At 44.2% G+C, this 14,470-nt stretch overlaps 1 protein-coding gene and 1 long non-coding RNA gene across 2 annotated transcripts in view; both read left to right on the top strand.

The window, feature by feature from the left end:
- The window catches only part of LOC309563128 (killer cell lectin-like receptor subfamily G member 1), a 1,237,212-nt gene that overhangs the window by 255,454 nt on the left and 967,288 nt on the right, over positions 1–14,470 (top strand). The window lies entirely within an intron of this gene.
- Positions 1,662–14,470, top strand: part of LOC309563131 — a 64,196-nt gene continuing 51,387 nt past the window's right edge. The window contains exon 1 of the long non-coding RNA XR_014225710.1: positions 1,662–1,744. This is a non-coding gene — a long non-coding RNA (uncharacterized lncRNA). The remainder of the gene's footprint in view (positions 1,745–14,470) is intronic.

Here is a 14,470-nt window from a genome sequence, read left to right as displayed (position 1 = left end):
ATTGTTTGATGGAAATGAAAATGATCACCCTATAGAGGGCTAAATTCAAAGACACCCCGAAAATCAAAGTGAAAAAATGATGCAGCAGGCTAGTCCATTTTGCTGAAATTTCATTGCAGCAACTCAAAATGGTACTCAGTAGTTTGTATGGCCCCCATTTGCTTATATGCATGCCTGACAATGTTGGGGCATGCTCTTAATGAGACGACGGATGGTCTCCTGGGGTATTTCCTCCCAGATCTGGACCAGGGCATCACTCAGCTCCTGAACAGACTGAGGTGCAACCTGTCGGCATCGGATGGACCGAAACAATGTCCCAGAGGTGTTCTATAGGATTTAGGTCGGTGAGTGTGGGGACCATTCAATAGTATCAATCCTTTCATCCTCCAGGAACTGGCTGCATACACTCGCCACAGGAGGCTGGGCATTGTCATGCACCAGGAGGAACCCAGGACCCAATGCACCAGCGTAGGATCTGCCAATGGATCCAAGGATTTCAATCCGATAACTAATGGCAGTCCGGGTGCCATTGTCTAGCCTGTAGAGGTCTGTGCGTCCCTCCATGGATAAGCATTCCCAGACCATCACTGAATCACCACCAAACAGGTCATGATGAACAATGTTAAAGGCAGCATAACGTTCTCCATGGCTTCTCCAGACCCTTTCACGTCTGTCACATGTGCTCAGAGTGAATCTGCTCTCATCTGTGAAAAGCACCGAGTGCCATTGGCGGACCTGCCAACTCTGGTGTTCAATAGCAAATGCCAATCGATCTCCACAGTGCCGCACAGTGAGCACAGAGGCCACTAGGGGACGTTGGGTCCTCAGGCCACCCTCATGAAGTCTGTTTCTGATTGTTTGGTCAGAGACATTCACACCAGTGGCCTGCTGGAGGTCATCTTGTAGGGTTCTGGCAGTGCTCATTCTGTTGCTCTTTGCACACAAAGGAGCAGATACTGGTCCCGCTGATGGATAAATGATCTTCTACGGCCCTGTCCAGCTCTTCTAGAGTAACTGACTGCCTCCTGGAATCTCCTCCATGCTTTTGAGACTGTGCTGGGAGACACAGAAAACCTTCTGGCAATGACACTTATTGATGTGCCATCCTGGAGGAGTTGGACTGCCTGTGCAACCTCTATAGGGTCCAGGTATCGCCTCATGCTACCAGTAGTGACGCTGACCCTAGCCACATGAAAAACGAGTGAAAAACAGTGAGAAAAGATGAGTAGGGAGAAAAAAATGTCAGTGTCCTCCACCTTTAAAACCATTCCTGTTTTGGAGGTCGTCTCATTGTTTTTTTTTTTTCTCATTGTTACCCATCTAGTGCACGTGTTTCATTAACACCAAGGGAGTTGAAACTAGTTAACAACAACTGATTAATAACCCCCTCTGCGACTTAACTGACCAGATCAATATCCCAGGAGTTACATTGACGTAATGCAATACTGTGATTAAAAAGTGTTCCTTTCATTTTTTTGGAGCAGTGTATATAAGCTTCCATAGTTTGGGTAAGACAACTGAGGTTTGAGGGACAAGGTTTATGTACATGAATGTATTTGTATTTTAGAAGCAATGAAAACATTTTCTTATAGGGTGCGTGGTGTGTCCTGGTGGCTGGTGGCGACACAGAGAGAACTGTTATTACTTTGCATTTGTCAGAGATCGCAGAACATGGAATGAGAGTTGGAAAATGTGTGACGGGATGGGAGCCCATCTACTGGTCATAGAGGACCGGGAAGAGCAGGTATGGTATAACATGGCAATACATGTGAGATGGATGGACAGATACAGAAGATTTATACTCCATTGTTCCAGAATGACCAGAACAAAAGAGCTTGAATGATTCAGATTGATTTGATTATACACTTAATCCATCATTGAAGTTAAACTGAATTGGGTGAAAAACACACAATAAAGACCCTCCATTCAAAATTTTTAGCGAGCTTTTGATTTTAAAGTGTAACTCCACTTTTGTTGGAAAAAAAAAAAAAAAGCACTCCCCTCTGGGTGATCTCTGTACATTACAAGAATTTTAACAAACTTTGTTGCAGATTCCTACCTTTTGAACTTCTGAAGAAATCCCTGTTTTTTCCTCTGTGCCGAGTGGGTCTAATGGGAGTGGTTTCATAATTATCTACAGTGCCTTGCGAAAGTATTCAGCCCCCTTGAACTTTGCGACCTTTTGCCACATTTCAGGATTCAAACATAAAGATATAAAACTGTAATTTTTTGTGAAGAATCAACAACAAGTGGGACACAATCATGAAGTGGAACGAAATTTATTGGATATTTCAAACTTTTTTAACAAATAAAAAATGGAAAAATTGGGTGTGCAAAATTATTCAGCCCCCTTAAGTTAATACTTTGTAGCGCCACCTTTTGCTGCGATTACAGCTGTAGGTCGCTTAGGGTATGTCTCTATCAGTTTTGCACATTCCTCCTTGCAAAACAGCTCGAGCTCAGTGAGGTTGGATGGAGAGCGTTTGTGAACAGCAGTTTTCAGTTCTTTCCACAGATTCTCAATTGGATTCAGGTCTGGACTTTGACTTGGCCATTCTAACACCTGGATGTGTTTATTTGAGAACCATTCCATTGTAGATTTTGCTTTATGTTTTGGATCATTGTCTTGTTGGAAGACAAATCTCCGTCCCAGTCTCAGGTCTTTTGCAGACTCCACCAGGTTTTCTTCCAGAATGGTCCTGTATTTGGCTCCATCCATCTTCCCATCAATTGTAACCATCTTCCCTGTCCCTGCTGAAGAAAAGCAGGCCCAAGCCATGATGCTGCCACCACCATGTTTGACAGTGGGGATGGTGTGTTCAGGGTGATGAGCTGTGTTGCTTTTATGCCAAACATAACGTTTTGCATTGCATTGTTGCCAAAAAGTTTGATTTTGGTTTCATCTGACCAGAGCACCTTCTTCCACATGTTTGGTGTGTCTCCCAGGTGGCTTGTGGCAAACTTTAAGACACTTTTTATGGATATCTTTAAGAAATGGCTTTCTTCTTGCCACTCTTCCATAAAGGCCAGATTTGTGCAGTATATGACTGATTGTTGTCCTATGGACAGAGTCTCCCACCTCAGCTGTAGATCTCTGCAGTTCATCCAGAGTGATCATGGGCCTCTTGGCTGCATCTCTGATCAGTCTTCTCCTTGTATGAGCTGAAAGTTTAGAGGGACGGCCAGGTCTTCGTAGATTTGCAGTGGTCTGATACTCCTTCCATTTCAATATGATCGCTTGCACAGTGCTCCTTGGGATGTTTAAAGCTTGGGAAATATTTTTGTATCCAAATCCAGCTTTAAACTTCTCCACAACAGTATCTCGGACCTGCCTGGTGTGTTCCTTGTTCTTCATGATGCTCTCTGCACTTTAAACGGACTTCTGAGACTATCACAGTGCAGGTGCATTTATATGGAGACTTGATTACACACAGGTGGATTCTATTTATCATCATTGGTCATTTAGGTCAACATTGGATCATTCAAAGATCCTCACTGAACTTCTGGAGAGATTTTGCTGCACTGAAAGTAAAGGGGCTGAATAATTTTGCACGTCCAATTTTTCAGTTTTTTATTTGTTAACAAAGTTTGAAATATCCAATAAATTTCGTTCCACTTCATGATCGTGTCCCACTTGTTGTTGATTCTTCACAAAAAATTACAGTTTTATATCTTTATGCTTGAAGCCTGAAATGTGGCAAAAGGTCGAAAAGTTCAAGGGGGTCGAATACTTTCGCAAGGCACTGTATCAGGTGTGGCAGCTGCAGGACTCTAATGAGGAAATCTGCTGGGCCTGCATCCATTTAGACGTGTTCCTATTGGGAGTATCTCACCAATAATGACATTTTTGTTGCAGGGGATTCTAGAAATCTGACTTGTATCTTAGTGCAGACTTCTGGGAAAATTGGTGAGCCAATCACACAAGCAGGAAATGTTTCTGTGGGTGTGGTCAGATACATTCTGTGTACAGAACAAATCCAGGCATCCATATTGCATTGCATTTTCAGAAAATTACAACAGCTGCAGATTGAAAAGGAAAGGTAATTTTTAATAACATTCAATTACAATATGATTTGTGTTGCAATTGTATACGCTATATTGTTTTTTCTTTAATTTCTATTTTTTTTTTCCCCCACGGATGTGGATTTACCCTTTAACTCAGCCAAAGTTTTAGAGAAATTTTTAGAGAATTATGTGGATCACTTTTTTTTGTGTCTTAAAACCAATGGTAATACAAATTGACTAAACAATCATTTTTAAAAAAGATCATTAGGATTTATGACTGATGGCTCGTAAGAATTGTGGCAATCAAAAGCTCACCACACACATTACAATCTGATTTGTACAATTTAAATCTACTGAAAATTATGTAACATAAAGAACATGTCTGATTGAAGGCAAATCAATTGGATGGTTAGGTAGGACCTTAGCCACCTTAGGATTTTGATCTTAACAAATGCATCCTAAAAAGCTTCAACAAAGTTTTTAGGACACATCTCTTACATCCAGCTTCTCATCCCCCTGTAGCCATTACCGCCAATTACCGTGAGGAATTGCACAGCAAGCTTGCAAATACTGTAAGATGACATTTGCAGATCGCATTGATAAATACAGTCATACAGTGTGTTGTTTCATTGTATTTACTATTTCATTCATATTGAGATCAAACATTTGGCATTTGATGTACAAATGACATCAGTTGAAGAAATCTTACATAGTAAAAAAAAAAAGATATATATATATATTGAATTTATTACTGTTTAACCATTAACCAATTCATAAATCCCAATCTGCTATAACTTACTTATTCCTCTTAGCTATAATTTTTCTGATTTCATCTTTTCTGTTACTATTAATACTTCTTTCGTTTTTCATTTTTTTTTTTTTTTTTAATTGTCGCACTAAGAAAATACAATTTTCCCATTTGAGGGCCGAGCCCATTTTTGACACGTTTACAAGTTAAAATCAGTATTTTTTGCTAGAATATTACTTAGAACCCCCAAAGATTATATATATTTTTTAGCAAAGACTCTGGAGAATAAAATGGTGGTCGTTGCAATATTTTTTTGTTGCGCAGTATTTGCGCAGCGGTCTTTCAAACGCTATTGTTTTGGAAAAATTACATTTCACTGCATTCAAAAAAACTAAACAGTAAAGTTAGCCAATTTTTATTTTTTTTTGTATATTGTGAAAGATGGTGTCACGCCGAGTTAACATGTTACGGTTTAAAATTGCGCACACCCGTGGAATGGCGACAATAAAAATCTCCATAGGCGATGTTTTAAAACTTTTTAGCGGTTACCAGTTTAGAGTTACAGAGTAGCTCTGTTTTTTTAATTATAGCTCTTGCGATCACGGCGATACCTCACATGTGTGGTTTTAACAGCGATTTCTTTTGTGGACGCAACTTCCGTAAACATTTTCTTTCGTGCACGAGCACAAGGCATCGAGGGCAGTTACATTTTTTTTTCCTATTTATTTTTTTGAATTTTAGCACAGGTTTTAAAAAAAAAATAAAATTTGATCACTTTTATTGCTGTCACAAGCAAAAGTAAACAACCCTTGTGACAGTAATAGGCAGTGACAGGTACTCTTTATGGAGGGATCGGGGGTCTAAAAGATGCCAAACCCCTCCACTACACTTCAGTGAATTCAAAATGCCAAAAACGGCATTTTTGAATACAGTCACTTCATAATCGGCGCCTTTAGCAGCCGAGTAACCCGGATGTGACATCATGGACGCCACCTCCGGGCTACGTCATCGGAGACCCGATCGAAGCTGCTTTGTTAGGGACTCCAACCAGCCGGCGGACCTGTCAGCTGTTTGCTTGGGTCTCCCGGTGGGATGGGAGACCTGGGCAGAGTTGCCGAAGGCGGCTGAAGGGAGGGGAGGCGTCCCCTCTCACTCGCTGGGGTAATGATCGAGCAGATCCCGGGCCGCATCAGTCATTACTGCCAGAAAGCCGACCACTGGCTCTAAAAAATGGTACCAGGATGATGCCTCTAGCTGCTGTACAACCACTTATTGCAGCCGACGTAGGGCTACGTTGATTTGCAGTTAGTGATTAAAAATAAAAAATCCAGTTTTTTCATTTGCATTACATTACTTTGCTGTGCTTTGTACCAGAAACATTTTTTGTATCATTTTAAGCAGAGCAAATTATAAAATGCATACTTTTTATTTACATTAAAATACTTTTAACCATCTCCATATTAACCACTGTAGTAAAACAGTCAGCAAGGGGAGCTGTTGTCCTGAGCAGGCATTAAAAAATGTCTTTTTCCTTACTGTTGGTGTACATGACAATGGATTATAGGTAAAAGTGTGTAGCACCGACATCTGACTGGTTCCAGTGTTTGTCCCAGGTGCTATTCCCTAAAGCACAGCAACCAGGCATACAGCAGATTCTCAGTCTCTTCACTCAATGACCAGGCAGAGGTTTCTTTTTTGGGGTTTATTGGTTAAACTTGGATGGGCATAGGGTGAGCCCTGGGATATTCCAGAGCTAGTGCAACTTGAACTGAGGTTAGTAGAACTAACTTCTTCAAAGTATGCCTCCAATATTAAAGGATGTGGCTTTAGGGGATCCCATATTGGAAAAAGCTCTGAGCCAGCAACTCTGAAACAGTCTCTCACAAAACGAGTTTAACAGAGCAGCAGTCTTTCCAGGATCTCTCTCAGGCTTTTACTCACTGTGTCCCTGTATACATGGATGTCTCTTTCCAGTATCCCAGCCAGATCCTCAGCAGACTTTAGCTTTAAGAATCCCCCCCCCCCCAGCTCTCCCGGGGCTGGGACCATGTTGAACCATTTCCAATCTTACTGGATGGCCCAGGACGGCAGACAGTCCCTGCAGACTGGGTCTCCCTGCACCAGGAAAAGGGCCCTGCTTTTCAAGGCTCCAGACTATTTATGCACACCTCGGCCCCCTGCCGGTCACCCTCATGATAAGGGATTGGCTGAGGCAGCATAAATATTCATGCTGCCCATTTGGTTACCTCAAAACTATTTTTCAGAACCACCAAGAAAGTTCTGAAATGCAGGGAGGAGCAATCAAACCTGCAGCCTGTGAAACCCAGAAGAGGCAAAAGATATCAACCTACACCTCTGGGTACAGAGAAGCCAAATTAAAATGGGCCTAAACCTACTAGCACCTAACTAACAGGGTCCTACAAGTGAAAGAGCCCCAATGAATGGACCTCATTGGAATTGAAGAAGCACAGCTCATGCTTTATCAGCCTCTTCTCCTCAAAGTGGTGAAATCCATGTGAGGTGAAATCAGAGGAGGTGCATGTGTACTGATTTCCCTTCTTTCTACCCACAGACAACCCCCATGTTGGTCCTGGACCCACAGGAGGAACAGCAAAGCTAGGGATACACAGTGGTGATGGTGGTGGGTGGGATGTCACCTTCTCGTGTTTGTACAAGAGGAAAGTCCCACCTTGTTCCTTGAAAAAAATGAATATGTAATAAACCCAAAAATGTTCACCTCTTAAGGCAGACCATCACCAAAGGAGTCAGATGTATGCTTACCATGGGGGGGGGGACCTTCTAATTAAAGAAAGGGCAAACAAGCTGTTTGGGGTATGGCCCCCCATACATCCACATTCTTTGGGCAGCTTTGGGACACAATGATGCAAGCATGTACGTATGTTCCCTGGAAGAAGTCCTGTGTTGACGAAATGCGTATGGTGGCGCTACATTCTTGCATCATTGCAGCAAGAAGTGAGGGTAAACACCATTGTTACCAGCTGGGAATGTTATTGTGATATGCACATTTCATTTTATCCTATGGGAGTGGTATTTTAACTACAATATATACGGTTTTAGATGGTTTCACACTATCTAGTGCTTTTTTCTTTCTTTATGTTCAATTCCGATCATGCAGAATTTTCTGGAGTTCGTCTAAAGCTGCCCAAAGAATGTGGATGGTGTGCCATACTCCAAACAGCTCTTTGACCTTTCTTTAATTAGAAGGTCCCCACCACATGGTAAGCATACATTGGACTCCTTTGGTGGTGGTCTACCTTAAGAGGTAAAATTTTTTGTTTTATCACATTTTCATCTTTTTCAAGGGGACTTTGAATTTAAATTTTTTTGCACATGGACTGATTTCTTTTAGAGATATTTATTTGATTTATTGTTTAGCACAGCACTTTCTTTATATGATTCATTAACTGTGACAAATGTCCCAGGGTGTGCTTGCAGCTTTAATGTATTCATTTTTCCCCCTGCATCTTCCAGAACAGCTACTTAGAGAGATGATTGGCTCCACCTTCTACAGGCAGTAGCGTACTGTACCTAGAGCATTTGGCCTATATCTGGCACCCCCCCCCCCAAACTTTAAAATGTAACAACACCCACCAAAATTTGTAATCTTTTCAAAAATATTTATTGCACTAATTTCACAGGCCCCCATCATAGTGCCCCTTGCAATATGCCCTCCCCCCCTCTCTAATCACAGTGCCCCCTTTTACACTCTCTGTCTCCCCTGCACAGTCCTACCTTCAGCATAAACAGATAGCTAATGCTATTAGCAGTGTGTTTAAGTTTGAGTAGGAGTTTGGAGACATGCTACAGGAGATGGTCAGACTGCGGACATGATACAGGAGATGGTCAGAGTCTGCAAACATGATACAAGAGATGGTCATAGACGTTGGACATGATAAAAGGGATAGTCAGAGACGTTGGAGATGATACAAGAGATGGCCAGAGACTGCAGCCATGATACAAGAGATGGTCAGAGACGGAGATGATAAAAGGGGTGGTCAGAGACATTGGAAATGCTACAAGAGATGGTCAGAGACATTGGACATGATACAAGAGATGGTCAGAGACTGCAGCCATGATACAAGAGATGGTCAGAGACGTTGAACATGATACAAAAGATGGTCAGAGACTGCAGCCATGATACAAGAGATGGTCAGAGACGTTGAACATAATACAAGAGATGGTGGGAGACGTTGGACATGATACAAGAGATGGTCAGAGATGTTGGACATGATACTAGAGATGGTCAGAGACGATGGACATGATACAAGAGATGGTCAGAGGCTGCAGACATGATACAGGAGATGGTCAGAGACATTGGACATGATACAGGAGATGGTCAGAGACGTTGGGCATGATACAAGAGATGGTCAGAGACATTGGACATGATATAAGAGATGGTCAGAGACGTTGGAGATGATACAAGAGATTGTCAGAGACATTGGACATGATACAAGAGATGGTCAGAGGCTGCAGCCATGATACAAGAGATGGTAAGAGACTGCAGCCATGATACAAGAGATGGTCAGAGACGGCAGCCATGATACAAGAGATGGTCAGAGACTGCAGCCATGATACAAGAGATGGTCAGAGACGTTGAACATGATACAAGAGATGGTCAGAGACTGCAGCCATGATACAAGAGATGGTCAGAGATGTTGAACATAATACAAGAGATGGTGGGAGACGTTGGACATGATACAAGAGATGGTCAGAGACGTTGGACATGATACAAGAGATGGTCCGAATCTGCAGACATGATACAAGAGATGGTCAGAGATGTTGAACATAATACAAGAGATGGTGGGAGACGTTGGACATGATACAAGAGATGGTCAGAGGCTGCAGCCATGATACAAGAGATGGTAAGAGACTGCAGCCATGATAAAAGAGATGGTCAGAGACTGCAGCCATGATACAAGAGATGGTCAGAGACGTTGAACATGATACAAGAGATGGTCAGAGACTGCAGCCATGATACAAGAGATGGTCAGAGATGTTGAACATAATACAAGAGATGGTGGGAGACGTTGGACATGATACAAGAGATGGTCAGAGACGTTGGACATGATACAAGAGATGGTCCAAATCTGCAGACATGATACAAGAGATGGTTAGAGACGTTGGACATAATACAAGAGATGGTCAGAGACGTTGGACATAATACAAGAGATGGTCAGACACTGCAGACATGATACAAGAGATGGTCAGAGGCTGCAGCTATGATACAAGAGATGGTCAGAGACTGCAGCCATGATACAAGAGATGGTCAGAGATGTTGGACATGATACAAGAGATGGTCAGAGACTGCGAACATGATAGAAGAGATGGCCAGAGACTGCAGACATGATACAAGAGATGGTCAGAGACTGCAGACATGATACAAGAGATGTCAGAGACTGCGGACATGATACAAGAGATGGTCAGAGGCTGCAGCTATGATACAAGAGATGGTCAGAGACTGCAGCCATGATACAAGAGATGGTCAGAGACGTTGGACATGATACAAGAGATGGTCAGAGACTGCGAACATGATAGAAGAGATGGCCAGAGACTGCAGACATGATACAAGAGATGGTCAGAGACTGCGGACATGATACAAGAGATGGTCAGAGACTGCAGACATGATAGAAGAGCACTAGGGGGGCCAGAGAGCACAGGGGAAGCAGAGAGCATGGGGGGCTGAAGAGCACTGGGGGGCTGGAGAGGGGGGGGCTGAAGAAGACTGGGGGGGCTGAAGAGCACTGGGGGGGGGCTTGACAGCACCGAGGGGCCAGAAAAGGAAAAAAGAAGTTGGATAGGAGGAGCGTTTGGGCAGTTGCATATGGAGGAATTGATATTTCCATTTCCTCTTGCAACCACTGAATGCCTCCAGAAGTGAGAGGAGGAGAATCAGGCATCCAGCGGCTGCAGGAGGAATATGGAAAGATCAATTCCTCCATATGCAGCTGCCCCACCGCTCCTCCTATCCAGTCACACAGGGAGGCTGCTTGGGCCTCGGGCACTCCCCTTGTTCCCGGCCCCGCGAGCAGCGCGGGTAAGCACTAAGCAGCACAGACGGAGGGAGCAGCTGCCTTCACATGAGGAAATGAGTGTCGCCAGGACACCGGACTGACACCCCCTAGTGCGTGGCACCCGGGGCAGCGGGGCAGACCGCACCCCCCCTTGGTACGCCACTGTCTACAGGAAACACAAATCTGACACAATTTAAAAAGCCCTCCCCTTCCTCTGACCCTCAGCTTTTTTTTGTGTTTCCAGACTTTCAGGAGTACACACACCGAAACGTTTGTTGTTTTCTTTGGGTCTGGTTTCTGTGGTTGGCAGACCCCACCCTCTTTAGGTTACAGGTGTTAGATCAGTTGTGGCTTGTCTACTGTAATCCTACTATTACTCAGAGGGTTTTCCCTTGAAGTAGTACTTGCCCTAATCTGATAGGGCAACTCTCACATATCGGCTCCTGGGCTTCGAGGTTCATCCTGCTAGGTACACGTGGGGAGAGGATCATGCGTGGGTGTCTCTTAATGCTTCTTGTCCCCTCGGGTGTACCAAAATGGCATCGGATGATAGGGCACACTTCTGGACGCAGAGTTTCTTATCCCTCTAGTAGCCAGAGGGAATGGTGGCTGGTTTTATCGCTGCTGAAAGTCCTTAGAGTGGCTCTGGCAGTGAAGCACTGTCCTGGCTGGCGAGGCCCTTCACCTGCAGTGCTCACCGGGGGTTTCTCTTCCCCATAATGGAGCAGATTCTGACAGAGGACATCCCTGTGGATAGAGCACCCGCCCAGATTGATCCAATGGCTGCCTCTTCCTCCAACACTGCTCCAAAAAGGTATGTGTCTTTCTGAGGGGGGCCACTAGGGCCAGTGTGAGGATTAGTTTACAATCAGTGAAAGTTATTCTTTTGCTTTGTATTCTTTTTTCCAGATCTACAAAACACTTAAAGCGGAGTTCCGGGCACAGAAATTTTTTTTTCAGTGAACATACCCCCGGGACAGTCAGGGCTAGTACATTCCACAATGGCTAGCCTCTGATCTGTCCCGGTTTGCACCTACATGCAAGAAGAAATACTCACTTATAAAATTTCTTCCACAGCGTTGCCATCTCTCTTGTGGGCAGCTGAAGCCGGCGCGATCCTCTTCTGCGTCTTCTTCCGCGTCCTCTTCTCCCAGAATGCGCCTGCACCGGCCCCTCTCGTCACTTCCGGTGCGGCACCGCATTCCTCTAGTGATCCAAAAGATTGTTCAGGAATGGGTGGAGGTAATCCTGATAGCTCCTTGGTGGTCCAGAAGAATTTGGTTTGTGATTCTGAAATCCCTCTCCACAGCTCCCCCCTGGCCCCTGCTGGATCGAAGGGACCTTCTCTGGCAAGGCCGGTGTTCCATCAAAACCCTCAGATTTACCAGCTGATGGCCTGGAGGATGAGCGGCTCATCCTACAATTAAAGGGGTGTTCGGAAAAGGTTATTAGTACTATTCTAAACAGCAAAAGTTTAGGAAGTCTGGAAGATGTTTGTGCCCTGGCAGAATAAGGCTGGGATTGATTCCTTTTCTGTATCCTGGATTTTTTACAGGAAGGAGTTGAAAATGGTCTTTCTGTTAGTACCCTAAAAGTACAGATATCTGCCATGTCACTTTTCCTAGATGCCAGGCTGGCTGAGAATCCATTGATTAAAAGTTTTATTTTACCTAGAGCCAGACATACTCCTAGATTAGTTGCACAGATACCTCCTTGGGATCTGTCTTTAGTGCTGAATGCGCTTACCAAAGCATCCTTCTTGCCCTTGTGTCAGGGGTTTAACTACAGGGGTTGCAGGGGTTGCAATTGCAACCGGGCCCCATGCTCCAGGGGGCCTGAGCGGCTCCCCTGTACACCTGGATAGGAGGGGCAGCATGTAGAGAAATTACTGTCCTCCTTTTCCTCCTTTAGCTGCAGGAGGGCAATGGAGGAGATTATGCTGCCCCTGCCACTCCTCCTATGCAGTTCACTTATGTTCTGCGGTCTCTGGGCCCCTGTGTGCTCCCCTGGTCCCCCCCCCCCGTGCTGCCTCCCCACTGTGCTCCCTCCCCTCTCCTGCTGGCTGCTGCAGGGAATGTGTCACAATACCGAACCAGGAAGGGGTCAGTAAATATTTAATTTACCAGCTCCTTCCTTTTCTGAATGGACAGAGTCATAGTAACATTGTAAAAAAATAAAATAAATGATAAAAAAGAATACAATTAAAATACCAAAAAATAAAAACTACTGACACCAGTGGGTGAACTTCCAGGATCGCAAAGGTCACATTTGCGACCAGGCCCTGGCATTCCACCACCGTGGGGAGGCCCCAAGATGGCAGGAAGGGGGCCCACTGCAGAACTTGTGAAAGGGTCCCGCTGTGGGACCGTAATAAAGGGCCCCGCAATGAGAGTAAAAGGGCCCCAGGATCAGTGGGAAGAGCCCCAGGCTTGAAGGGAAGGGCCCCGGCCAGGGGTCTGGGGGGCCCTTTATGGTTTCTTGCACTGGGGCCCTGAAGATTCTAGTTACGCCTCTGCCTTGAGTGAGATTTCCTTAAAGTCAGTATCTATGAATATAACTTTTCTTTCAGCCATCACTTTGGGCAGAAGTATTTCAGATTTAGAGTCCTTTTATATGTAAGGAGCCCTTTTTGAGAATTGTAGATGATAGGGTGGTCAATAAACCAGACCCTCTGTATTTACCTAAGGTTTTCTCCAGGTTTCACAAATCCCAGGAGGTATTCCTTTCTAGTTTTTGTACCTCCCCCAGAAATCTGGAGGAGAAAAGATTTAGTTGTCTTGACGTTAGAAGATATCTTCTTTGTTATTTAGAAATAACCAGCAAATTTAGAAACTCCTCTCAGCTTCTAGTTTTGTTTAGTGGGTCCAAGAGGGGGTCTAGGGCCTCCAGGAGCTCCATTGTTCGGTAGATCAGGGATATTTGTGAAGCTTACAGGTCAGGCCCCTCCCAACAGAATCAGGGCTAATTCTACTAGATCTTTTGTCACTTCTTGGGCAGAAAGAGCAGGAGCATCATGGGAAGAAATTTCCATTGCTGTGGCTTGGTCTTCTTCTCATGCGTTCATCAGGCATTATAGAGTACAAATGCTCTCCAGCCAGGACCACTCCTTTGGAAGGAAAGTGCTGCAGGCCGTCGTCCTCCCTAAGGTATAGAATCTTGCTTATCCTCTCCAAGTAGGTGTCCTGGAAGATGAAGGGGGAAAACCTCTGTTAGACTTACCGGTAACAGTATTTCCATGAATCTTCCAGGACAGCGTCTGGATTCCCACCTTATCCTTTTTGGGCACCCTTTCTGACAGATAGCTTGGTGGTGGTGGTTACTGAATTTTCGCTCTATTTTTTCCTCGGCCTTGTGCACATTGGTGGAGGTTTACTTGATCTTCAAATTAACTGAGGGTCAGAGGAAGGCGAGGGCTTTTTAAATTGTGTCTGATTTGTTTCCTGTAGAAGGTGGAGCCAATCATCTCTCTAAGTAGTTGTCCTGGAAGATTAATAGAAATGCCGTTACTGGCAAGTCTAACAGGGGTTTTAATTTATTATGCAAAAGTGCGGTATTCTTGTTTTAGCTTGCACAAGAGGAAAATGACAAAGAAAAATCACGTTCACTGATATTTTTTTTTTTTCTTGTGACATTTGTCCTCAATAGAGGTTGGTAGAAATGATGGAATAGACAGATCTTCTGACTT

The sequence above is a fragment of the Pelophylax lessonae genome (genome assembly GCF_965119305.1).
Source record: "Pelophylax lessonae genome assembly, chromosome: 9".
Taxonomy (NCBI): Eukaryota; Metazoa; Chordata; class Amphibia; order Anura; family Ranidae; genus Pelophylax; species Pelophylax lessonae.
Note: the sequence above shows the minus strand (reverse complement) of the source record. Positions and strands in the feature narration are given on the sequence as shown.